Raw genomic sequence first — 26,237 nt, forward strand, 5'->3', positions numbered from 1 at the left:
AGTGAGTTTCCCCTAAAATAGCACACACCACAAAACATATACAAGCATGCATATTGGGCCCACAATCATCGGACTGGATTACCACGGTTATGTTGGCCTACCTCCTCAACCTAACCACTTTTCCCGAGCCTTTGTGCCTACGGCTTACAGCCGGCCCGCACCTGGTATCTTGGCCTATAGCACACAAGTGGACCGCCTCAACCTCACCCACCACAATATGTCGACATATAAACAAACAAGAAATCAAGTACGTACAGAAGTACAAGCATCTATCAATCTACATGTCGAATAGTTCACTACTGCCTACTAGGCTTCTCACAACACACTGCTCCGCTACCGGAAATCTGCAAGGAATGCATAGCCATATGAAACTAGAGGTGAGATAGACACCCGAATAGATGATCCTACTCTAGAGACATAACCAAACAAGGAACATGCATGAAATCCTAGATCAAGAGTTCTCAGTCTATCCTACGTGACTACAAACAACCCATAAGGCATCCCTTTAGACGATAACTTGCCTAGTGGTACTCTAACCAACATAACACTACTCGTACATCCTACCACACAGGGATATATATATATATATATATATATATATATATATATATATATATATATATATCTTACTACTTTATAATGTATATATCCATAAAATATTAAGACAAAGTCTTAAAAACAAGGAGAGGAAATCTGGGCCATCGAATTTATATTAGAAGGTGAGGATTTAACTATTGGTGATCCATGTGAAATGCTCTCAACCAATGAGAATAGAGAGTTTAATCTATACACAATATTTGCTCGCCTCAACCTCACGATAACTCCATCTAAGCAGGTAATTCAAAAGTTTTTGAAATCGGATGGAACCCAAAAATGCGTCTCTCCAGTAAAAGATGTCGCCACTCTTTCATCCTCCTTAAGATCTCGAGATGGATGCGAAAGGCATCCCACCACCGCCGTATTTCTCCTCCATATGCTCTCTAGCTCGATCTATGTGATTTGTTGTTGTTAATTTTTCAATATTTTATCTTCAGTTAATCTTTCGATGTTAAGTTTTCGATGCAGCAACATATGACTTGAATAAGAAGGAGGTGGGATGAGTGCTCTGATTCTCAGTCTTTGGTTCGATCTAATCATTTTATCATTTAGTTTTATAAGTTTTGTTAAATCTTCTTTAGTTTTTCTTCTAATAAAAGTTTACGTCTTCTACAGGATAACCCATGAAGTCCCTCTTGGCTAAATCTTCTTGATCACCTTCTCCACCGTCTCACTTCATCTTACCATCGTTCACCACCACTGCATCTCTCCGGCCTACACACACACTGAAACCCCTCCAACCTATGCAATCTCCTCTCACCTACTTGCTTACCTTCAAATTCCAGGTTCATCACTTGATGCCACTTTCACCATTCAATGCCGCCTTCATCATATCTGAACAACCACCATCGTTCTCTGATATTGCCATATTTATACATATTTCTAGGCAATATTGAAGTACATTTTTATACATATTTTGGTTATTTGCATAGAATAATGGTACTTATAAGGTTAACTTATATTTTGCAGCCAAAAAGAAGATATTTTGAAGAAAGGGACTAAAAGCGTTAAAGAATGGAACTTTAGAGATTAAAGGGATTAAAAGATAAAAATCCAGCAAAAACACGTTCTCACGACGTGAGTATTCAAAGCTCACGACGTGGGGGAGGTCTTTCTAGAAGATAAACATCGCAGATCAGGAATCCGTGTTGAATACGGATATCTACTGGATTCACGACGTGAGTCAGGAAAAATCCAAAACTATATAAGTCCTTGATCCCTACAACTTTAGGAGGTGAGCTGACTTGAGAGAGGGTTCAGAAGTCGAAAACCAGAGAAAAAGAAGGCCTGAAAGTGGATTGAATACCAAGGAAGAAGAAGTTTCATAATTCAATCTTTAGTTTGGTACTTTTAAACATGTTTTTGATTATAACTTGTTTGTGTTTATTTGCTAGAATGTCCAGCTAAATCTAGTTGCTTATGTTAGCTAGATGAAGCTGGAACTCATGGTTTTATTCTATTGATTTATACTTTTCTTGTTGGTTATGTCTTGTGTTCGATTGGTTATACCTAGCATGCTTGACTTGATAATTATATTGCTTAAACTTCTTATTCTGTGTAGTTAGTGACCATTAATCTACATGAATTTGAATACCTAGTAATTTAGTGAACATTAGATTATTAGAGCTAAGATCGAACCAATCTTAGTTAAGGAATTGAATTGTTAAATTTAGCTGTGCTAGATAACTCATATTATGACCACAATTTTGTTTATTAATTCAATCTTACATAGCTCCAATTCTATTTAATAAATTGATTATGTGTTAAATTATGTGTGACCATACATAGCTCTACATGAATTAGTTTAATATTAGTAAATTTGGAATTGAATTGCTAATAATGTCTTAATTGGTAACCAACATAATTGTCATAAGTATTATTTTAAACCATTGACGGAAGGTGGATTCAAACTAACAGAAGTGTTTTGTTATTTGATTGAATTAATTTAAGAAATTAAGTTCATCTAAACTTGCAAAATTAGATAAAAACCATTACTTTGCTAAAATTTAGGTTAATTTAATAGCAGGTAAATTAATTAATTAAAACCATTCGCTGTGTTCGACCCCGACTTACTTAGACTACATTACAATCCGACTAGGTACACTGCCTAGGTGCATATTAGTTAGTTAAGTTAGTTAGGTTAATAGTTTAAAATTAGTGGGTACTTTTGTGCACATCAAGTTTTTGACGCCGTTGCCGGGGAACGGCTGTTTTAGTTGTTAATTTATTTGCTTTATGTTAATCGATCCTTTTTGTGGGGTAAAACCTGCAAAAAGTTATTTTTCAGCTTAGTTGTTTTTGTTCAGCACTAAACTCACGTCGTGAGTTTTCAAGGCTCACGACGTGAATCCAGTAGTTTTTCTATTTCTTTGTTTTTGTTCAGTTTTACGTTTTTATTTTTGTTTATTTTGCAGTAGTTCATGACCAGAGGTTCCAACACACCTTTGGTGCCACCACTTGAAGATCCAGAGTCAGCCATCCACAAAAAGACGGATAAGAACGCAGGAGTGAACGGAACACCAAAGAAGTCACTTTTTAAGGATCTCAAATCAGTCTTTGGAAAGAAGTCGGGAAAGAAAATGGGAGAGTCTAGTACATCTTCGAAAGACAAGAGCACAACTGAAAGCTTAGATCAAATACCTAATCCAATAGAATCTGAATACGAATCCGAACTACATAGGAGTGAATCTGAAGACGAGCCAGAAAACGAGATGGCAAACATTGCTGATATGTCCATGGGAGCATACAAGAAGCAGATAAGAGACGATGCTGGTCCTGGTTTGGTACAACCTACAATTCATGCAACTGCCCCATTTCGAGCTGAAAGGACACATCCTTACTGCACTTAAGCATGTACCATTTTATGGGAAGGATCATGAGGATGCTTACAAGCATTTAGATGAAGTCAATGACATTGCAGACTATTTCAATGTCCCAAATGTTCTTAGAGAGACACTCTTGCTAAGGATGTTGCCGGTCACTTTTAAAGGAGGTGCAAAAGACTGGCTGAAGGCACTACCACCTGGTGCGATAACTACTTGGGCACAGATGCGCGAATAATTTCTAGAACAATTATGCCCACCATAAAAATAGCTAAACTCAAGAAGGCAATAGCCAACTTTGAGCAAAATCCGGGTGAATCACTTTATGAGGCATGGGAGCGTTATAAAGGGTTATTAAGAAATTGTTCTCAAAATGACCTTAACATACAACAAGAATTCTCAATATTTTATGATGGTGTGAACGTCATGACAATGCAACTCCTTGATTCTCAAGGACCACTAACTAAGAAAAATCCGGACGAAGTCAAGGAGTTGGTTGAAGAATTTGCAAAGCATTCTCGTGAGTACTACAATCCAAGAAATGAAGGAGCAAAAGGCATTGGGGGTGAAAATTCTGAAGACATGCTTGCTGTACTAGCTATGCTTGACACAATGGACATAAGAATGACCAAAATGGACTAGTCAATTCATGCTATTAGAGTTGGATGTGAAAGATGCAATGGACCACACTTGACAAAGGAATGCCACTTGGATGAACATGGAAATAAAAAGGCTTAAGTTTGCTATTCTAGTGGGGATAAATATGATGAAGATTGGAGAAAACCAAAGGAGTGGTTACCATACGAAGAGTACAAGAAGCAAAAAGAAGAAAAATTTAGGCAGACATGTCGAGGCTTCTACCAAAAAGAACAACCACCTCCTGAAAAGAAAGTTGATCTTGAGTCTATTTTATATAGATTTATGGAAGCTTCCGAGAAGAGATATGATGACACTGATGCAGTAATAAGAGGCCAGCAAGCATTGGTAAGGAATCAGCAGACATCATTTAAAAATATCGAAGCCCAACTTGGTCAACTAACCACTTTGGTTAATGAAAGAATATCTAACCCAATTCCTGAGAAAACACCTCATTCGCAAGTCATGATGATTGAAACTGAAGAATAGGCTATTTCTAAGTTTCTAGAAGCACTAGAAGTAGAGCCACAACCGTCCGAATCAAAGCCGAAAAAGTCAAAAATCAAAGAAATTTTTTTTGCTGAAATACCAGACTCACGACGTGATCCTTCAAAGCTCACGACGTGGGCCAAGTCTGAACAGAAAAATTCAGCAAACATTCCGGCTTATCGTCCTCCTTTACCGTTTTCGTCCCGAGCTAATTGTCATCCACTGGAAAAAGAGCATTTGGAATTTATGAAGCAAGTAAAGAGTATTCCAATAAATACTCCTTTTATTGAATCGTTGTCTAAAATTCCCGAATATGCATGGTTTTTACAAGACTTGATAGATACACGTCATCATTTGAAGAAAAATTCCAAGGTAGTTCTTAGTGAGCAGAGTTCAAAGGCTGTATAGGGGGAGTTACCAAAGAAGATGAGAGATCCTGGACGCCTCACTCTGCCATGTGAATTTGGGAATAGTTTGAAGACTTATGCTTTAGACGATTCTGGGGCTAGCATAAATTTAATGCCTTTTTCATTTTATCAAAAGCTCAATATTCCGAACTTGAAGGCTACAAGAATGACCATTCACATGGAAAACCGTTTAGTGACACATCCTAGGGGCATTGTGGAAGACATCTTAGTAAAAATTGGGAAATTTGTTTTTCTAATTGATTTTGTGGTTATGGATACGAAAGAAGATCATGATGTTCCAATCATCTTGGGTCGGCCTCTACTTAATACTGCTGGTGCCTTGGTTGATATTCGCGAGTCTAAGCTTACCTTGAGAGTTGGAGATGAAGAAGAAACTTTTGGAATAGAAGATGGTTTTCAAGGGAATGATATTAAAGGTGAAGTTTTCAAGGTGAAGCACTCAAACCAATCCGATCAACATCTCCAACAACATTGGATCTACAACCAGAATCCCGATTCTATACACTCAAGATTATGAAGTTTGGACGCATCACTTTGAGGACTATGTCGTTGGTTCTGAAGACAATGGATATCTCATCTGGGAAGCAATTACATTGGGTCCTTTTGTTCATTCTGGAAGAAATAGAACTCTTAAGACTCAAAAGGAGTACAACAAACTCTTGACTGATGTGGAGAAGATTCCTCAAGATGAAAAAGATAAGTTGTTGTGTAATGTTAAAGCCATGAGAATGATCCGTTTTGCTCTACAGTCCGATACTTTTCGGTTGGTAAGCCCTTGCACCAGGGCGAAAGAGATCTGAGATAGACTTAAAGAGCTGTATTCCACTGATGAAGACCTTAGCATTCTACCCAAACTCTATTGCTCTCTGAGTTCGGTGCTTTCCAACAAAAGCCAGATGAAAAACTTATTCAGACATTCGATCGCTTCAACCATCTTTTGAGCAAGATAATCAAGCACAATATTGGAAGAGAAGTAATCGAACAGAAGGTCACACTTATGAATGGTTTAAGACTCGAATGGATGGTTGTGGTATCAACCGTGAAGGCTCACGAGCAGTTTAAAACCTATTCATTGGTGAAGATGGTGGGTATTCTTAAGTCTCATGAAAGTGTTGTGACAAAGGAAGCGAAAGTGGTGTCTGGTATGGGATCCTTGGCCCTTCTCTCTAAGGCGAAGAATTTGGCAGAAGATGAAGAAGAGTCTGAAATGTCAGAATGTGATCTGCCAAACGAGGAGTATGCATTGATGGTTTCCAACCCGAAGCGGTTTGCTCGCAAAAAGTTCTCTATCGCCAAGAACCGAAACTGGCAGGGAAGCTATAGCTCAGAAAAGGCGAAAGAGGAGATCAAAAATAATCCTCAAAAAGAAGAAACAGAAGAAGGAGAGCAAACTGGTGGGAGACTCCGGATACGATTGCAACTTCTGCCATGGCAAAAACCACTTTGCCAAAGATTGCATGTTAAGAAAGCTATCGGGAGAAGAAGGAGGGTGAAGATGATGAAGCATACTATATGCGCAAGCTGGAGGAGATAAAGAAGAAGAAAGCCTCTAACAGTTCAATGAATTCTTTGATTGTGCAGGAGAACGTTGTTGATGACGAGTTCAGTGGTGTAGAGGTATGGTCTACAGATTCTGAAGATGAAGAAGTATGCAGACCCACACATGGAAAGGCTTTTGTGGCGAAAGAAGATGGTACTGAGTATGCAGGGAGATGCTTGATGGTGACAGCTGGAGTGTCACAAATGAGGGGCTACACAACCGTAGGCGAGTGTGAGGAGGCGAATCTGAAGGAAGACAAATGTTTTGCTGCCAAACCTATGAGCGAAAGGATCGACGACTGCGATCAGTTGATCAAGAAGGTACAATCCATTCTCGAATCACTTAAAATACCTGTAACAAACTATGAAAAGGAATTAAACGAATTAAAATTCAAATTTTCTAGTTTGAGCGGCAGTCTAATGCAAACACGCCTCACAAATGCTAACCTAACCGATCAAATTAGCAGGGTGACATCCAAGAATGAGGAGCGAAGGATGTGGATAGAGAAGACGGAGTTAGAGTTAGTTAGGACGAGAGATGAAGTTATTTATTTACAACGTGATAATTTGAAACTTATGCAATAAAGAAACATTTTTTGCTTGATTGCTAAACGTTTATATACAAATATAACTCAATTGCATTTAGACTGTGAAATTGGCAAAAAGATTCACAAAATGATTTTGCCCTTCCTGGAGTTAAAGGAGGACGAAGTTGATATTGATGGTTATAACTGTGAATCTATTGTTTCTTTAGATAATATCTCTGACGCCTACAGGGTTGGTCTGGACAAAATCGAGTTCTTTATCAAGTCCAAAGACCATACGGACATGCTTAAAAATCTTCTGGACGAGAATGATAAATTGAAAATAAAGACCGAAACCATACAGAAATTTGACTCATTGAATGCCAAGTTATGTTCAGAAAACAAAATAAATGTTGAGAACAATTCTGAATTTGACGAGGACAGTGATATGAGTGAAATTTCTGTAGATGATGTGGTTGACTGTTCAGAATTTGTTAAAAGCGAAACCGAACCTACCAAAGGTCTTATATCTGAGAATTCGGTTGAGTTTGCTCGGATGTCCTAAGATAAATCCAAAGTTCTGAAACCGAAAGCAGTGGTTTATCAAAAGGTACAAACTGTACCAAATCAGGTATATACCACGTCAGGGGTTACTCAGAAACAAACAGTCGAACTTACAACCATAGTAAACGAAGATAACGCTGGTGGTTGTGATAATTATTTTTGGTCTGCCCCAATCGACAATGCAGATGAGACTGTCGGTTTATCAGAGAGAACCTCATGGAGGGTGAAAGGCAGATATGTGGCAGAACCACTCAACAAGCCTGCAAGCTTTGATGTACCAAGCACAAGTGGTTCCAAATAAATCCCAAGCGAACCAATGACGGCTGCAAGCGAAACCTCTTCATTGAAGAGCGAAACTCATACTGAGAGATCGAAGCCAAGGGCAAACATACACAAGTCTCAAGAGCATCTTGCTGAACAAAAACACCAGCGAAACAAAAGATATCAAAATAATCTTAATGAAAGGAAAAAGTTTTGGAACTCTCAAAACTCCAATTATGTTCGCAAAGAAAAGACGTCAAATCTCAAGGCGAAAGCAGGATCAAAGGATAATTCTGATTCGTGTACTCACTGCCAATCCTGCAGTCAAGCGAACCGAAAGCATAGTTTCAGTCCCAGAACAAATGTTGACAAGAACCGAAATCCCAGTTTCGGTCCCAATTCTTGCAGCGACAAGAACCAAAAGACTAGTTTCGATCCCAAGACAAGTCTTGATAAGAACCAAAAAACAAGTTTCGGTCCTAAATCCCATTCTCCTCATCCTCGACCAAAGCAGAATCCTAACAAGGATGTCAAGGATAGCAAGGGAAAAGGGAAGCTCGTCTCTGAAGACAAAATTCAAACAAAGAAGACTTCAGCTAACCCTAGGAAACACGAAAACAAGTTTGTTAAAGATCAAAACAAAAATCCTAAATCTGATTTAAACAAACTCAAGGTCTTTACCATTAAAAGAAAAGACGAAACCACACTAATAAAAAGAACTTATTTGGTTGATCTTTCTATTGCTATTCCCTGCTCTGTAAAAGACTCACGTGGACCCAAGCAAGTTTGGGTTCCTAAATCTGCTTGATTTTTGCAGGTTATAAGTGACGACCAGTTCGATGATGAATGGTACATTAATAGTGGCTGCTCACGTCACATGACAGGAAGGAGGGAAGAGCTAAGGGAGTTTCGGGCTCTTAAGGATGGTGGATGTGTCAAATACGAGAATAATTCATATGGCACGATCAAAGGCTACATAATGATCACAAACGGGGAATTCTCAATCCGAAAGGTAGCATATGTAGAGGGATTGCAGCACAATCTCATCAGTGTCTCTCAACTGGTTGTGGGAACTGGCTTGAAGGTTTCGTTCGATGATGAAGGTTCAGAGATTGTTGAAAAGAAAACAAAGGCTGTCTTGTTAAAGTCCAAGCGAAAAGGAGAAATGTATCCTCTAAAACTTAACCCAATTCGAGGAAAGCCAATTGTATGCCTTTTAACGAAAGCACACTCTGACGAAAGTTGGCTATGGCACCGAAGGCTCTCACATCTCAACGTTAAGGACATCAACAAGTTGGTTATCGGTGATCATGTACGAGGACTTCCACTTATCAAATTTTACAAGGAAAACTTGTGCCCAGCATGCGAGATGGGAAAGCAAAGCCGAAAGAGTAATCCCACAATTGTCAATACCAAGATCATCGAACCTCTTAAGCTTCTTCACATCGATCTATGTGGTCCTTCGGCCATAGAAAGAATCGGTGGTAGTAAGTACATTTTAGTTGTTGTTGATGAGTTTTCTCGTTTCACCTGGGTTTTCTTTCTTAAACAAAAATCAGAGGCAACTCCAAAGCTCAAAGCATTTATAAAGCAAGTGGAAATTCAATTGCGAAAGGTGGTTAGAAATGTCCGAAGTGACAATGGGCTGGAATTCAAAAACAAGGGTTTGAAGAATTTCTCGCTGAAAAGGGAGCGCCTCATAACTTCTCTGCTCCCTATACTCCACAGCAAAAAGACGTAGTTGAAAGGCGAAACCGTTCGTTGTGTGAAGCGGCCCGAACCATGCTAAGTTTCGCTTCTCTACCTCTGTACTTCTGGGCTGATGCAATTGTTGATGCCTGCTATACCCAGAACCGAACTTTCCTCAACAAGAGATTTTCAATCACTCCATATGAAATCTTGAATAATCTAAAGCCAAATGTCAAGTTCTTCCATGTGTTCGGTTCAAGGTGCTTTATTTTCAACTCTAAAGAGAACCGAAACAAGTTCGACGTAAAGGAAGATGAAAGAATTTTTCTTGGTTACTCGCTAACTTCAAAGGCATATAGGGTTCTGAATAAACGTTCAAAGAAACTTGAAGAAACCTACTATGTCACCTTTGATGATAATTATGTGAAGAAACTGCAATCCAACATAGTACCAACAGAGGAAATCTTTCCAAAATCAGGTCAAGTCTCTGTTCCAATTTCCAATCTATTTGAAGAATATATTTTGCTATTTGATGAACCAGAGAGAGCAGTTCATTCTGAGGAAAAGGTAGCTGACAACAAGATCGACAATTTTGAAGAAATGGAAAGCGAACATCAAGGACCAACCGAACAGCCAGGTCCAATCAAGCCTCGAGATCAAGGTGAACCCCAAAGCTCGAGCGAACCTATTGATAATTGCTCTACATTCCAGGGGGAGAGTTAATCTACACCAAGGCGACCTGATTTACCATTCCAGGGGGAGAACCCATCTCCAACAATGACCCATGAAAGTCCAATCGAGGGGGAGAATTCTGAACCGGATGTTGAGCTCGTCTTGTCATTCGAAGGGGAGAAAAACAATACAAATGATGAAGATTCTCAATCAGAATTCGAAGAAGAAATAAATGCCGAATTGGATCCTGCCTATGATCCAAACTACCCTCCTCTCACAAAATGGACAAAAGATCATCCAAAAACTCAAGTAATCGGTGAAACATTTGAAGGAGTTCTTACTCAGTCTCAAATAAAAGCGAAGCAAACTGCTCTGTTCTCTCAAGTAGAATTTTGCATGTTTAATTCGTTCGTCTCGAAAATAGAACCAAAAACGGTTAATATTACACTCAATCACTCCGATTGGGTACAGGCAATGCAAGACGAACTCCATGAGTTTGAGCGAAATCGAGTCTGGAGACTAATTCCCACACCAAAGGATGCATCTGTGGTTGGATTAAAATGGGTATTCAGGAACAAGATGGATAAAGAGGGGAATGTAATTCGCAACAAGGCAAGGATGGTAGTCAAGGGATATTGTCAGGAAGAAGGTATAGATTACAAAGAAACCTTCGCTCCTGTAGCAATGTTAGAGTCAGTTCGGATCTTTCTGGCATACGCTGCTCACAAGAATTTTGAAGTCTTTCAAATGGACGTAAAATGTGCATTCTTGAATGGAGAACTAGAGGAGACTGTATATGTTGAGCAACCACCAGGTTTCGTGAACGAAAAGTATCCTGATCATTGCTATATTCTGGATAAAGCTGTCTATGGTTTGAAGCAAGCTCCTAGAGCCTGGTATGAAACCCTTACTCGATTTCTAAAAATGTCCAAGTTTAAACAAGGTTCGGTTGACCCAACCTTCTTTCGCAAGAAAGAGGGTGACCACTTAATGTTTGTCCAAATTTACGTCGATGATATCATCTTCGGTTCCATGAATCCCAGCCTCACAGCTGAATTCAGGAATGTCACACCCCCAAACCAGACGACGGAAACGTCCGGGGGTGGAGGACTTCAATTGTAGTATCACAACACATGCATCATAGTAATCAAAGTACAAACAACCATTGTATTTAAAAAGTATAAGTATTTACATGTGTTCAATCATTGTATATTGAACCAAAATAGTTATACAAAAGAAGATATGACTCAACATAGCTCAATCTTCTCAAAAAGCTCGGGGAGTACCTATGTATTATTTCCCTAAGAATATAAGTAATTTGAAAAGAGAGTATCAACATAAAGTTGAGTGAGTGCATAAGTGTTTATGTTTAAAAGAGTATCTCTGTATCTTGTATATGTAAACTGTTCCATAAAATCCTATATTTTCTGTTGTATATGAAAAGTAGTTTTATTCCCATAAAACCGTTCTCTTTGTATCAATGTTTTGTATTTGTATTCCTTTATGAAAAACTTGTAACTGAGAGTGTGTCTGGCTCCACCAGCTGTTATTGAAAACTATATTGAACCATTGTAGTTTGTATTCTGTAAACTGGTACTTTGAAGGTGTACTTTCGTTTAGTTGTTTATACATTAACGTATTGTTAATATCTTTTTAATGAGTTATTATAACGATACTATGACAGGATGGCCTGAAACAAACGCTTTGTGGGCGTTTAAACTGTTGATAACAATTGCCACTCATTGGCGTGTATGCCTGACTGTAGCTAGCAGCCTGAGTGCGGGATTGTCAATCCCGATATAGATCTACACACAACTTGTTTCGATCCCTGGGCTGGAAATTCTGGTTATAATGTCAGGACTTTACCTTGGTTGTCTAAAATGAATTAAACAACCTGAATTGAATGTCTCATAAAAAGCATATAAACGTTACATGTATATTAGTCATGAAAACCCAATCATTCTGAAATAAATGATTGACAGTATGTTCTTGAATTAGTATTCTGAACATGTATTTGATAAGTGTAAACCCTTGATTTTTTCTGAATCAAAACCCAATCATTCTGAAATAAATGATTGACAGTATGTTCTTGAATTAGTATTACGAACATGTATTTGATAAGTGTAAACCCTTGATTTGTTCTAAATCAAAACCCTTGTTTCTTGTAAGACAGTGTATTCTAGTATACTTGAATCATGAATTATTGTTCTATGTATCATAAATTATACCTATTATAATTTATATGTACTTTCTGAATCGGTATTTAACTATGTTTGCATGTAATCCCTTGCTCAGCATGTTACAAAGGTAGTTAAACTGATGAAATAACTTTTATATTTATATACATATACAATTTTATATATAAGTAAAATTTAAACGACACTAGGACAAATAAGCGGTACTATAAGCCCACATCCAAACAAGGAAAATGACCCAAAATGAGTTATCAGTCCTAAGCCTTTTAAATCTTATATATATATATATATATATATATATATATATATATATATATATATATATATATATATATATATACAAATATGAATTTTGGGGAAAAATATAAGATTATAAAAGAGTTTAATGTTTTGAGTATTTTTGATGATTTAATGTCGTTTTATCATGATTTGAAATCATGATTTTATAATACAAAGTTCTTGTGTTATGCTTGTATTCCCCCCTTAAAACAGTAGAAATTATGAAAATACGGGGGTATGAACTCACATGATAGGTGGTGATTCGGACAGCGTTTCGTTTCCCGGAAAGGAGATTATTTGACGAAAAATCGGCTCAAATCGGGCAGAGTTTCGACTGGAGAGAGGTTAACTTCTCGGGAATCTCGGGGCTTCGAGGCTTGCTTAGGGTTTGAAATAGGATACCGGGGCTTTGAGGATTGTTAATATGCTTGTGGGGGTAGAAAGTGTGAAGATAGATGAATTTTGGGGTGAAATATGTGAATTTCTCGGAAGCCCTCGCATGCCTTATATAGGCCGGAGCCTCGGATCCGAAGCAAAGGGAGGCTGCCGTGTGTTCGGACAGATGGCGAAGGAAGGAGGCTCGCTTCGGACAGGTGTCTCGGAGGTGTTGGCTTCTGAGTGGACCGGACTTCGGTCCAATGGGAAGAGGGCATGTGTCCGAGGGGGGTGTCTGAGGGGTGTCCGGGGGTGTCTCATGCGAGGGTGTCGGCTGCTTACTGGACCTCGGCTGCGGTCCAATCAGAATGCGACACGGTGAACTGCGGTCCAATCAGAAGGTGACATGTTGAGGCCTCGCATGCGAGGGTGACGTGGCCGAAGATCAGCCTTGCGAAATTGCCCGGTTTTCAATATTTCTTGATTTTTGTGCCAAAAACTTGCGAAAATCACAACTTTCGCATACGAGCTCCGTTTTTGACGTTCTTTATATGCACGCGTAGGTAAAATCATACTCTACGACTTTTGTTTAGACTTCGTCGGCTAATTTTGAATTTATTTTTAATATTATTATTTTTAACAGACCGGGACAAGAAATCCGTTAAAAATTCATAACTTCTTCATCCGACGTCCGTTTTTGTCTGTCTTTTTACCGTTGTACTACTATTGATGAGACCTTCAATTCTCGTTTAGGTTGTGTCGGCTTAAAATCACTCGATCTTTATTTCGAGTTTTTAGCTGTACACTACTATACTGAAACTTAGAAAAATCGTAACTTCCTCATACGAAGTCATATTTTGACGTTCTTTTTATGAAAGTTCTCGGTTTAACATAAACTACAACTTTCATTTAGATTGTTAAGGCTAAAAAGCCTTTTATTGAAAATTCAGTTTTTACACTGAACAGTGTTTTGCCGGTTTTGTCACGGATCTTCGATTGGTCATAACTTCTTCGTTATAACTCGGATTTTAGTGTTCTTTATGTTTTTGGAAACCTTGTTACAATCTCTATCACTTGGTTCATCCCAATAGAGATTATTTAATAATTTATTTTTAAGGGTCAATTATGTAAATATACATAGTATGCTAAAATTTCTTTTTATTATTTTAAAAAGAAATACAAATTGACCTACATTATTACATAGGTTTGAAATAACGGTTTGTTACATTAGCCCCCCGTTAGAGAGAATTTCGTCCCGAAATTAGTATTACAGGTAGACTAGGGAAAAAGATGAGGATATTTCTGTTGCATTTGATCCTCCCGTTCCCAAGTGAATTCAGGTCCCCGTTTTGCATTCCAGCGAACCTTCACTATTGGGATACGACTTTATTTGGTATTCTTAACTTCCCTGTCTAGAATCTCTACGGGTTCTTCCATAAAGTTGAGGCTCTCGTTTAACTCGATTTCCTCGAGTGGGATCACAAGAATCTCGTTGGATAGACACTTTTTCAAGTTCGAAATGTGGAAGGTAGGATGAATGTTATTTAGTTCTTGGGGTAGTCGAAGTTTGTAAACTACAGGACCGATTCTAGCAAGAATTTCGAATGGTCCTATGTACCTTGGATTCAATTTGTCACGCTTTCCAAAGCGTATCATGCCCTTCTAGGGTGAGACCTTTAACAAGACGCGGTCACCAACCTGGAATTCCAAGGGTTTTCTCCTTTTGTCCGCGTAGCTTTTCTGTCTATCTTTGGAAGCTTTAAGTCGCTCCCAAATTTGTACGATTTTCTCGCTGGTTTCTTGAATAATTTCCGGACCAGTGAGAGCGCTGTCAGGAGTTTGACCTCTAGCTAGCTGCGTGTCACCTACTTCAGCCCAACACAGAGGGGATCTGCACTTGCGGCCATAGAGGGCTTCGAATGGAGCAGCCTTTATGCTAGTGTGATAACTATTGTTATAAGAGAATTCAACAAGGGGTAAATGAATATCCCATGCCTTTCCAAAGTCTATCACGCAAGATCGCAACATGTCTTCTAATGTTTGAATCGTCCTCTCACTTTGTCCGTCGGTTTGTGGATGGTAGGCTGTACTCATGTCCAGCGTAGTTCCCAAAGAGTTTTGTAAAGACTTCCAGAAACGAGAGGTGAATCTAATATCCCGGTCCGAAATAATAGATATTGGTACACCATGCAGTCTAACAATATCCCTGAGGTAAGTTCTGGTTAGCTTCTCCATCTTATCGGCTTCTTTTATTGGCAAGAAGTGTGTGGATTTGGTTAATCTGTCGACGATTAACCAAATAGTATCATAACCACCCGAAGTCTTGGGTAATTTGGATATGAAATCGATTGTAATCCGCTCCCACTTCCATTCAGGGATTTCAGGTTGTTGTAATAAACCTGAAGGTTTCTGGTACTCTACCTTGACTTTAGCACAAGTAAGGCACTTGCCCACAAAGGTAGCGATTTCGGCCTTTATGTTAGGCCACCAATATAGTTTCTTAAGGTCCAGATACATCTTGTCTGAACCTGGATGAATGGAATGTCGGGTTTTGTGTGCTTCATTCATAACCACGTCTTTGTAACCACCAAACTTTGGCGTCCAGATCCGGTTTACGAAATAATAGACTCCATCATCCTTGATTTCAAAGTTCTTATCCATTCCTCTCAAAGTTTCACCTGCCACATTTTCGGGTATCAAGGCTTCAAGTTGAACTTCTTTGATCTGTGTGGACATATGTGAATGGATTGTCTTGGTCAACGACTTTACTCGGCGTCCCGAGTATTCTTTTCTGCTAAGGGCGTCAGCTACTACGTTTGCTTTACCAGGGTGATAAAGAATTTCACATTCGTAGTCGTTCAGTAGCTCTACCCATCGTCGTTGTCTCATGTTCAACTCTTTTTGATCGAAGATATGCTGGAGACTTTTATGGTCCGTGAATACTGTGCATTTCATGCCATATAGGTAATGTCTCCAGATCTTCAGAGCAAACACCACCGCTCCTAGTCCAAGGTCATGTGTTGTATAGTTGACTTCATGCGTCTTATGTTGTCTTGAGGCGTAGGAGATAACCTTTCCTCTTTGCATAAGTACACACCCAAGCCCTTGATTTGAAGCATCACAGTACACTACAAAGTGATCGGTCCCTTCGGGTAGGGACAAGATCGGTGCACCGCACAAGGCTTGTTTGAGCGTTTGGAATGTTGTTTCTTGCTTCTCTCCCCAACTAAAAGTTACACCCTTTTGCGTCAGGGTGGTAAGCGGTTTAGCGATTCAGGAGAAATTTTGGATGAATCTGCGATAGTAGCCAGCAAGACCTAAGAATTGACGGATTTCGTAGGTGTTTTGGGTGCTGGCCAGTTTTTAATCGCCTTGATTTTGGAAGGTCCACGTGTATTCCTTCGGAACTGACCACGTGACCTAGGAATTCAACCTTCCTAATCCAAAATTCGCACTTTGGAAAATTCGCATAGAGTTTTTCTGTCCTAAGGGTTTGTAGTACTTGACGAAGATGTTGGCCATGTTCCTTTTTGCTTCTTGAGTAGATTAGGATGTCGTCGATGAAGACTATGACAAATTTGTCCAGGAATGGACGACACACTCTGTTCATTAGATCCATGAACACAGCAGGTGCATTCGTTAATCCGAATGGCATCACTATAAACTCGTAATGACCATAACGAGTTCTAAACGCGGTCTTGGGAATGTCTTCCTCCAAAATCCGTAACTGGTGATACCCGGATCTTAAGTCTATTTTTGAGAAGTAGTTCGCACCTTGAAGTTGGTCGAACAGATCGTCAATGCGAGGCAGAGGATATCGATTCTTGATGGTAAGTTTATTCAGCTCGCGGTAGTCTATGCACATGCGGAATGATCCATCCTTCTTCTTTACGAACAAAACCGGTGCTCCCGAAGGTGAGAAGCTTGGTCTTACGAAACCTTTGCTAAGGAGTTCGTTAAGCTGGATCGATAATTATTGCATTTCAGAAGGTGCAAGACGATAGGGGGATTTGGATATAGGGGTAGCTCCAGGGATTAAGTCGATTCGGAATTCGACTTGTCGTTCGGGAGGTACTCCTGGAAGATCATCGGGAAAGATATTGGGAAAGTTGCAGACCTCTGGAATGCTCGCGATATCTTTCACTTCTTGATTTTTGTCTACGACGTGAGCTAAGAATGCACAGTACTCCTTACGAAGGTATTTATGTGCCTTGATTCAAGAAATGATCTGAAGGTTCGTTCCGGGTTTGTCACCATAGATAATAAGAGTTTCATTAGTTGGCAAGTTCAAACGAATAGCTCTTTCATAACATAGGATGTCGGCATGGTTGGGGCACAACCAATCCATACCTATTATGATGTCAAAACTTTTAATAGAGACCGGCATAAGGTCTATTGGAAAAGACAAGTCATTCAAGGTAAGGGTACATCCTACGTATATATCATTGGTGGATTTGGATTTCCCGTTAGCCATTTCTACTGTGAATGTTTCTTTTAGTGGTTGGGAATTTTGATTTAGTAGATGTTTAAAATTATTGCTCACGAAGCTCCTCTCAGCACCACAATCAAATAGAATGCATGCATAAGTATTGTTGAGAAGGAACGTACCCGTGACCACTACAGGGTCTGCCACCGCTTCTTCATGACCCAGGGCTAGAATCCTCCCAACTCCGCCGGCATTTACAGCTTTTGGACAATCTTTCTTGAAATGTCCCACATCACCGCATTGGTAGCATGCTCGGCCTACTCTAGCGGCAGGTACTTGGTTAAGTGGTTGGGGTGGTATTCTATAGAATCGGGCAGTATGCCCTTTCCTGTTGCAGTTACGACACTGCATTTCTTGGCAATTTCCGTTGTGATGAAAATTGCACTTGTTGAATTTAGGGAGGTTACCAGCATAGGGCTTAGATGGTGCAAGGTTATTAGGGACAGCAGCAGGTACAATAGGTATGGTAGCAGGTACAGTAGTAGCATGGACTGCCACTACTTGTTGCTTCTTTGAAGGTTCCAGAGGAGATTTTCCCTTCCTCTTGTTCCAAACCTTCTTCTTGCTGTATTTTTTGTTCTCCTTAGGTTGTTCTGGAGCAGTAACCACATAATTTTGACGATTTCCGTGGTCAATAAGTGACTGTGCCAATTCCTTGGCACTGTCAAAGGTAACAGGCCTAGAGGCAATGACACTTGCCTGTATCTGGGGCGACAGTCCCCAAGTATACCTTTCGATCTTTTTGCTCTCCAAAGCAACGATTTCAGGACACAGAATCGCCAAGTCGCAGAACCGATTCGTGTAAGTGGTTATGTCTGCACCAACCATGATAAGACCCCAGAGCTCCTGCTCAAATTTTTGAATTTCACTGCGCGGACAGTATTCCTGCATCAGCATGGCTTTTAAGTTCTCCCAGCTCATCGTATTAGCCACTACTAAAGTTAGTGACTTAACATGGCCATTCCACCATGTTAGGGCCCTATCTGAAAAGGTACAAGCAGCAAATTTAACTTTGCTACCCTCCGGACAGGAGAAAATTTCAAAGATTGCTTATGTCTTTTCAATCCATTGCCTTAAAACCATCACACCTCCAGTTCCATTAAAGGTCCTGGGTTTGGCGTTCGAGAAGTCTTTATAAGTGCAGTCTCGCGAGTGCTCATGACCCTCGCCATGGTTAGAAGGACGTGCACCAGCTCCCGACCCACTAGCACCAGGAGTATTAATATGAACCATGGTAGCCGCTACAGCCGCCGTGACCGCCGCTTGAAACATAGCGGGGTCGAATTGAGGAGGTGGTGGTGGCGTCGGTGCTTCATTGACATGTCTTGGATTTCTACGAGGAGGCATCTCCTGCTATAAAAGTCAATAAATAAAAAGATAGTGAGATATTAAGAATGAATATGAACCTGAAAACATAAACAACTGGGTAAGCACAAAGCTTAATGAGTTTCCCCCAAAATACCACATATGATAAACATACAACCATGCATAACGGTCCACAATCATCGGATTAGAATACCTAGGGTTTGTTGGCCTACCGCCTCAACCCAACTGCTCTTCTCGAGCCTCCGTGCCAACGGCTTACAGCTTGCCCGCACCGGGTATCTTGGTCTAGAACACAAATCAGGACCGCCTCAAGCCACTACCACCATATGTCGACATATAAACAATCAAGGATCAAGTAGGCACATAATATAGGCAAACATCAATCATACAAATCACTACCACCTACTAGTCCTCTCATAGTATACTGTCTTGCTACCAGCTAACCTCCATGAAATGTGTAACCATAAGTAACCGGATGTGAGATAGATGATCCTAATCTAGAGCCACAACAAAACAAGGAACATGCAAGAAAGCCTAGATCAAGAGTCCCCAGTCTATCCTATGTGACTACATATAGCCCCTAGGGCACTCCACTAGATGATAGCCAGTCTACTAGCACTCTAATCGTCATACCACTACTACAACATTGTATCATATAAGGATATATATACAGATCTAGCAGATGACTACAGTCACAACAACATACTATAAATAAGGATACATAACCAACAATCCGAGGAATGTATAACCGTATATATTTAGAGGCGATATAGACACCTGGACAGGTGATCCTACTCCAGAGCCACATCCAAACAAGTAACAGGAAAGAAAGCCTTGATCAAGAGTCATTAGTATATCCTAGGTGACTATATACAGTCCATAGGGCATCCCTCTACTAAAAGATGACCAAAATTAGTGGTCCAACATTGGTGCCTTTGACCCACAATATAAAGAGGAGAAACTCACCTGAATCGAAGAACTCTAAAACACAACGATATAATCCCTTTTCTGTACTGCTTGCACCCACGAATCCACTACCACCAGAACTAGATAGAATCATAATCAATAGCCCAAAATCCTCAAGTTTGACCCAAAGTCAAACTTGGTCAAAAAGTCAACAGTCAACGGAAGTCAAATTCCAAGGCTACCGAGTACGCCCAACGTACACAACCTGTTCTTAGTCCTCCATTAAGCACTTTATCCCTTAATGCATTTTATCCAGAGCTCAGATCTAGACTCAAAACATCGACTTAAGTCATAAAGTTTCTACCTTTATGACTTTCCATGGCTAGAAAAGGTCCAAAAAGCTAAAACCCTAACTTATTAATCCATTAAGACATCATAACTCTTACATGGAAGGGATAAAAGGACTAATATCACATTTTTATGGTTCCTAATAGCTCCATAATGGATAAAGGTTCCAACTTTATCCGTTAGGATGGTCCAAACAACCAAGATCTAGTCTTTAAGTCTCAAATGGACCAAAAGTGCATCTTTCTCAACTTAATCTGTTAAGTCCAAGTCTCCAACCTACATATCTGAATCAATATGATGTTTAGATGGTTAAAGTTTCCAACTTTATCCATAACAAGGTCACCAACTTTCAAGATCTAAACTTTATGCAATAAAGTGACCAAAAGCTCATAACACCCAAAACTAGCTAGATCTAACAAATACATCATCAAGATTCAAGATTTATACCTCTAGAAGAAAGATCAAGGTGAATAGGGTCTGGATCTTGTAACACTCCCAAAAACCACAATAAATTTAAAATTTTCAAAACCAACAATAAATCAATATTGTTTACAAAAGAGTCATTGTTTCAAAAGCATTATTTCAAATCAGAGTTTTCCCTAAGACTCGTAAACATAAAACAGGAAGATGTGTACGATCACACCTTTGCCTTCCCACGATCCTCTGAAGTACCTGAAACGATAATCTAAAACTGTAAGCCAAATCTTAGCGAGTTCCCTTAAAGTACCAACACACCACATAACAAACGAGCATACAATATGAGAAGCTAGCCTAACTGGACCGCCTCGCACAACCTAAAGCCTATCTGCACCGCTCTACAAGCCTTTGGCATGACTAGACCGCCTCGTAGGGCCTACAACCTATCTGGATTGCTCTACGGGCCGTTAGCCTGACTGGACCGCCTCGCATGGCCTACAGCCTATCCGGTCATCCCTGGATGGCTTGGCCTACAGCCAGGGGCGTAGTTTCTATGGGGCCAGGAGGGGCAATGCCCCCCCCCTGATTGTTGGGCTAGAAGTAGGAATTATAGTTCAAAAAAAATTAGTTGTAGGCCTGCTATTTTCAAATTTGGGCTTTGGCCCCTCCCGATTCCTCACAGACTCCAATAGTCCAATAGACGAATTCTCCAAGCGACGATTCTTCAAGAAATCAAAATCGGTTCATGCCAATTGCCCAATTCGCCAAATCACTGTGTTGCTTCTCGGTTTCTGATGTCGCTGTGTGCCTGTGTTGCTGTCTCGCATTGTGTCGCTGTCTCTTCATGGTCTCACTCTCGAGTCTCGCCATCGGCCATCGCCAAGTATTGAATTCGCTAATCGCCATTCACAGAAATCAGGTATGGTTGTATGGAATCCCGAATCCTGTTCTTTCTTTCCTAGTTCTCTACTTCTCTTGTTCTTTCTTTTGATTGTTGATTGTTGATTGTTGTGCTTCACTGCTGCTGCTATTTGCTGTTTCTGAGTTTCCCTAATTCTCTCGGTCCAAACTCCAAATTAGGATTTAGAGTTTCTTTTTTAACTTGGCTGTCATTTGCCAATTAATAACCTTTTTCTAACTCAGCTAGCTACAGTGTAATAAATAAGCATAATGATATGTCTACATGACTACATCTTGAAAGTTTTGGATTAAATTGTTAACAGTTATGACTTATGATTTAATGTAAGCTCTAGGACACCAAAAATGAATAGAAAAATATTGATTTGGTTTTGCTTCAAACAAAACTGAAAACAAAGATATATTTGGTTATTATTTTGATTTTTGATTTCTGTTTTCACTTAATCACTTTTGATTTCAGTTTACTTTTTTCTTTTTTCAGTTTTCACATATTGTTAATTGTTAAATGAGTTATTGGTTATTGTTCTATTTTTGATTTTGATTGAATAATTGTTCCTTCATTTTGATTTTTCTAGATATAATCATGGTAAAGATGAAAACCTTAGATTATTTTTACAAAAGAAAGGTAGATGATAAAGAAACTAATCATGAAAGTGAAGAGCGTAAACGTCACAAAGCATCAACAAGTGAGCCACAACCGCAAGAAACGGAAAATTAACAAGAGAATGAGTCACAACCACAAGGAAAGGAAAATCTACAAGAGAATGAGTCACAACCACAAGAAAAGGAAAACCCTAATGAAGTTGATTTGAAGAATCTAGAAAGAGATCCCGCTAAACGAAAGCAAATGTGGGATTATTCGGTTAATTTAAGGGAACAAGTGAGACAAGCTTATATGAATTTAGGACCTTTCCAAATACGTCTTAAGAAGTATCAAGCTAAAGGTTCAACGAAACATCCTCGTAGATGTAACGCCCGCAGATCCGGGCTACTCAATTTAGAGACAATAAGCATCAAAAATGAGTATTTGATGGAAGATTATTTAGAAGGATTAATCTTTTCCAAGTGGTAGTATATGTTACAAGGGTTCCGTACATATAAAGAACGCCGAAATCCGAGTTATAACGAAGAAGTTATGGCCCGTCGAAGTTTTACGGCAAAATCGGCACGGCACCGGGAAGCGTAAATAGTGAATTTACGATAGAAGACTTTTTTGGCCTTAGTAATCTAAACCAAAGTTGTAGTATATGTTAAACCGATAACATCCATAAAAAGAACGCCCAAATCTGACTTCGTATAAGGAAGTTATGATTTTTCTAAGATTTGGCTTAGCAGTGCACAACCCGAAACTCGAATTTTAGTTCGAGCGGTTTTTGGCCTATGTGACCTAAATGAGAGTTGAAGATCTCATTATTAGGAACTCAACGGTAAAAAGACAGACGAAAACGGAGTCCGTATGAAGGAGTTACGAATTCTTCGCGGTCATTTAACAGTCTAATCTCCTCCTACTGTTAAATTTAAGATCGGTCGAGAATTAGCCGACGGAGTCAAAATGAAAGTTGTAGATCTTATTTTTACCTATGCATGGATATAAAGAACGTTAAAAACGGAGTTTGTATGCGACAGTTATGAATTTTTGAAAATCGGCTGATTTCCACCCTATGTGCGATGCCACATGTCAGCACCAGGCTGTGCCTGGCTGTACCCAGCTGGCCACGACGTGGGAGCCTCTTCAGCCTCCTAAAAATAGAGACGCCCCTCTTCTTCATTCCTCACACCTTAACCCTTCATTCCTCTCTCTATACTCTCTCTCTAAGCCCTAAACCCCCCCCCCCCCCCTTGAAAAGCCTAGGGAACCCCCAAGCACGAGGCGGAAGCCCCGGAGTGCCTGACGGCCCCGAGAAGAAGAGCCTTTCGGCTCGGAAACGCTGCTCCAGCGAAGCCCGGTTTTGAGAAAAAAAAACCCGCTGTAAGTGAGATACGCCTAACCTATATTTAGTATAGCTTATGTTTTGATATAGTTATTAGGACCTTATAATAAGTACTTGGGCTATTATTATGGGTTATATAAGTATCGTTTAACGCTTATATAATAGTAATAATAGCTAGACTATTAATTAGTCTCGGTGAATATTAGACTAAACTCTAGTGGTAATGATGCTAGGTTTTGTCCGAGGAAAATTGTGTTAAGGGTAACGAAGTGCTGTCCGAGTGCCGAGTCACCACCTTTCAGGTGAGTGCATAGTTACTTTCATCTTACACATAGATATGAAATATTTTATATATATTATGTGCTATGTATGTATACTGTCTGAATACTTGCTGTCTATGCTGGATGAAACGTTTTATACATGTTTTAAATGATATAAACTGTATATGTATTTTATATCTACAAAATGTGTTGGGTAAAACATGGGTAGATTAGAGGTGAGATAAATGATGAGCGATGAAAGATGAGATAAATGATGAGCGATGAAAGATGAGATGAATGATGAGCGAAGATATATGAGTGATAAAATATGGTGCAAAGCGATGACCTAAGCGATGAGCCGCAACGATGACCTAAGCGATGAGCCAAAGCGATGAGCCAAACGATGACCCAAGCGATGGCCCCGTCATCTAGTAGAGTATGGATGACAACCACGGACTATTCTAGACAGTCTAGTGGAACACTAGCAGGCTCACAACCTGTAGGTGTTGTGAACGATGTGTTCACCCGGTGTACTCTAAAAACCCATTGACAGGTATTACGAGTGGACTCTTAAAAACGATGTTGTCAATAAACGGGATAAACCCTGGTGACTATGCAGACTTAGTGCCGATTCCTTAGGATACTCCTTAGGAATGAATGAACGAGGAATAACTGAATCTTAGGGTAGATCCTTAAGAGTAAAGAAGATAATGGGGGATGGGTAATTGGGTTGATTGTTTGATATTTAACATAATAATTATATTATTGTGGGTTGAAAACCCTATGTACTCATCAAGTTTCCCAACCTGACCCACTCAAGCTTATTTGTATCACAGGTGTCGATATGAAGCTACTTTACACCGAGGGATTTAAAATAGATGTAGATCACTAGTTTAAATGAATGTAAGTTCTGTTTATGCTTATGTTTTTGTATTGACAACGACATCCCAAGGTTTTGAAAATGAATAAAAATACATTTCTTCGGAAACGCTTTGATAACATATTTATCATGTTTTACTGGGAACAAATTCCGCAACACTTTTATTAAAAGAGATACTCTGATTTTTATAAAGCATAAACAAAATCGGTCTTTTCTGGCCGTGAAAATGGGGATGTCACAGTTTGTATCAGAACATTACTTTAAGCGAACTAGGAATTTGTAGGATTTCTAGACTTAAACTTAGAATGCTAAGCGATGATTGTGAGGAGTGTGTCTAATAAAATTTAGGTAATACACCTGAATAGACACAAGCACTAGCTAATTTAGGGAAAATGCCTAACATGCTTTTATGTGCTAAATGATTTATGATGCTAAATGTCTGATCGGATCTATGGTCTGTTGCCGACCGGATCTGGAAATTTTATGTGCTCAGATTTCTAAACGTTTAGTTACGATATTCGAACTGGCATGTAACTTTTCAGAGTAATAGGGAGATTTACACGTCAATCGTAAATAAAATCTTTCCTATCTAAATTCTCGTCACTACACACCAAACGTTTAAATTGGTATATAGATCGAAATGGCAAGAACCCGAAGTGGAGTCGGGAATGCGAATGGAAACAGGAATCAACCTCCAGTGGTTGAGCAAATACCTGTTGTAGTAGAAGCTGCATCCGAACCAATCACCATGGCTGGAGTACAAGCCATGATTCGGGCTATGTTAGCTGAACAAAGGGAATAAATGAGGCAAATGTTGCATGAAAATAGGGACGAACCTACCATGCCCATTGAGCAACCTGAACTGATCCCCGAGCAATCTGAGGAAGGGAACTACAGCAGGACCGTTGGTCAAGCTGACCCGCCGGTGATTAGGAGAAACAACCAAGATGGAGGAAATGACGGACGTGGATGCAAGTACAAGGATTTCATGGCATCCAAACCCCCGAGTCTTTCTGGAAGCCCAACACTAGTGGAAGTTATGGACTGGATCTCCGAGATGGAGACAATGTTTGAGAGTTGCGAATGTAGCAACAGGCAAAAGACCGCTCTCGCGGTTCCTCTGTTAAAGTTTGGAGTACTGAGTTGGTGGAAGCTACTAGCTAATACGATGCCCAAAGGAGAAGCAAGCAAGATGTCTTGGGAAGATTTCGTGGTGCAACTGAAAATGCAGTACTGCTCTGAGCAGGATCTTCTGGAGATCAACAATGAGTTCCAAAATCTGAAGAAAGGAAGGATGAGTGTCGCTGAGTATGCTGCAAGTTTTACGGAGAAGATGAAGCTTGTTCCTTACCTAGTTCCAACTGAGCTCTCCAAGGTCAACAAGTTTGCCCATGGATTACCAGCGGACTTTGGTCCAATGGTCAAGCAAGCAACCACCTTGAAAGCCGCCATCTGGGCTGCTAAGAATGTGGAGACCCAGATAAGAGAGAAGGGTCTGGAGAGAGCTGAAGTTGGCGAGAAAAGGAAGCATGAAGGATCTTCAAGGTCCAACAAGGAGAGAAAATTCCTGAAGTCTGGAGGAGGGGGAAGTGAAGCAAAATGGTGTGATAAATGCAAGAAGAAACACTTAGGAAAATGTGGCGAAGAGGTGATATGTTTAAAGTGTGGGAAGTCTGGCCATTACGCCAATGAGTG

The 26,237-nt window shown here is 39.7% G+C and overlaps 1 non-coding gene across 1 annotated transcript; it reads right to left on the minus strand.

Moving 5' to 3' along the window:
* Positions 1 to 3,692: 3,692 nt before the first annotated feature.
* LOC145168232 (small nucleolar RNA R71) lies at positions 3,693 to 3,799 on the minus strand. Its single transcript, XR_013741800.1, has one exon. It is a non-coding gene; the product is annotated as a small nucleolar RNA R71 (small nucleolar RNA).
* Between the last annotated feature and the right edge of the window lie 22,438 nt (positions 3,800 to 26,237).

This window comes from Lactuca virosa, chromosome 3 (genome assembly GCF_052849685.1).
Source record: "Lactuca virosa cultivar CGN04683 chromosome 3, Lactuca_virosa_CGN04683_v6, whole genome shotgun sequence".
NCBI classification, from domain to species: Eukaryota; Viridiplantae; Streptophyta; class Magnoliopsida; order Asterales; family Asteraceae; genus Lactuca; species Lactuca virosa.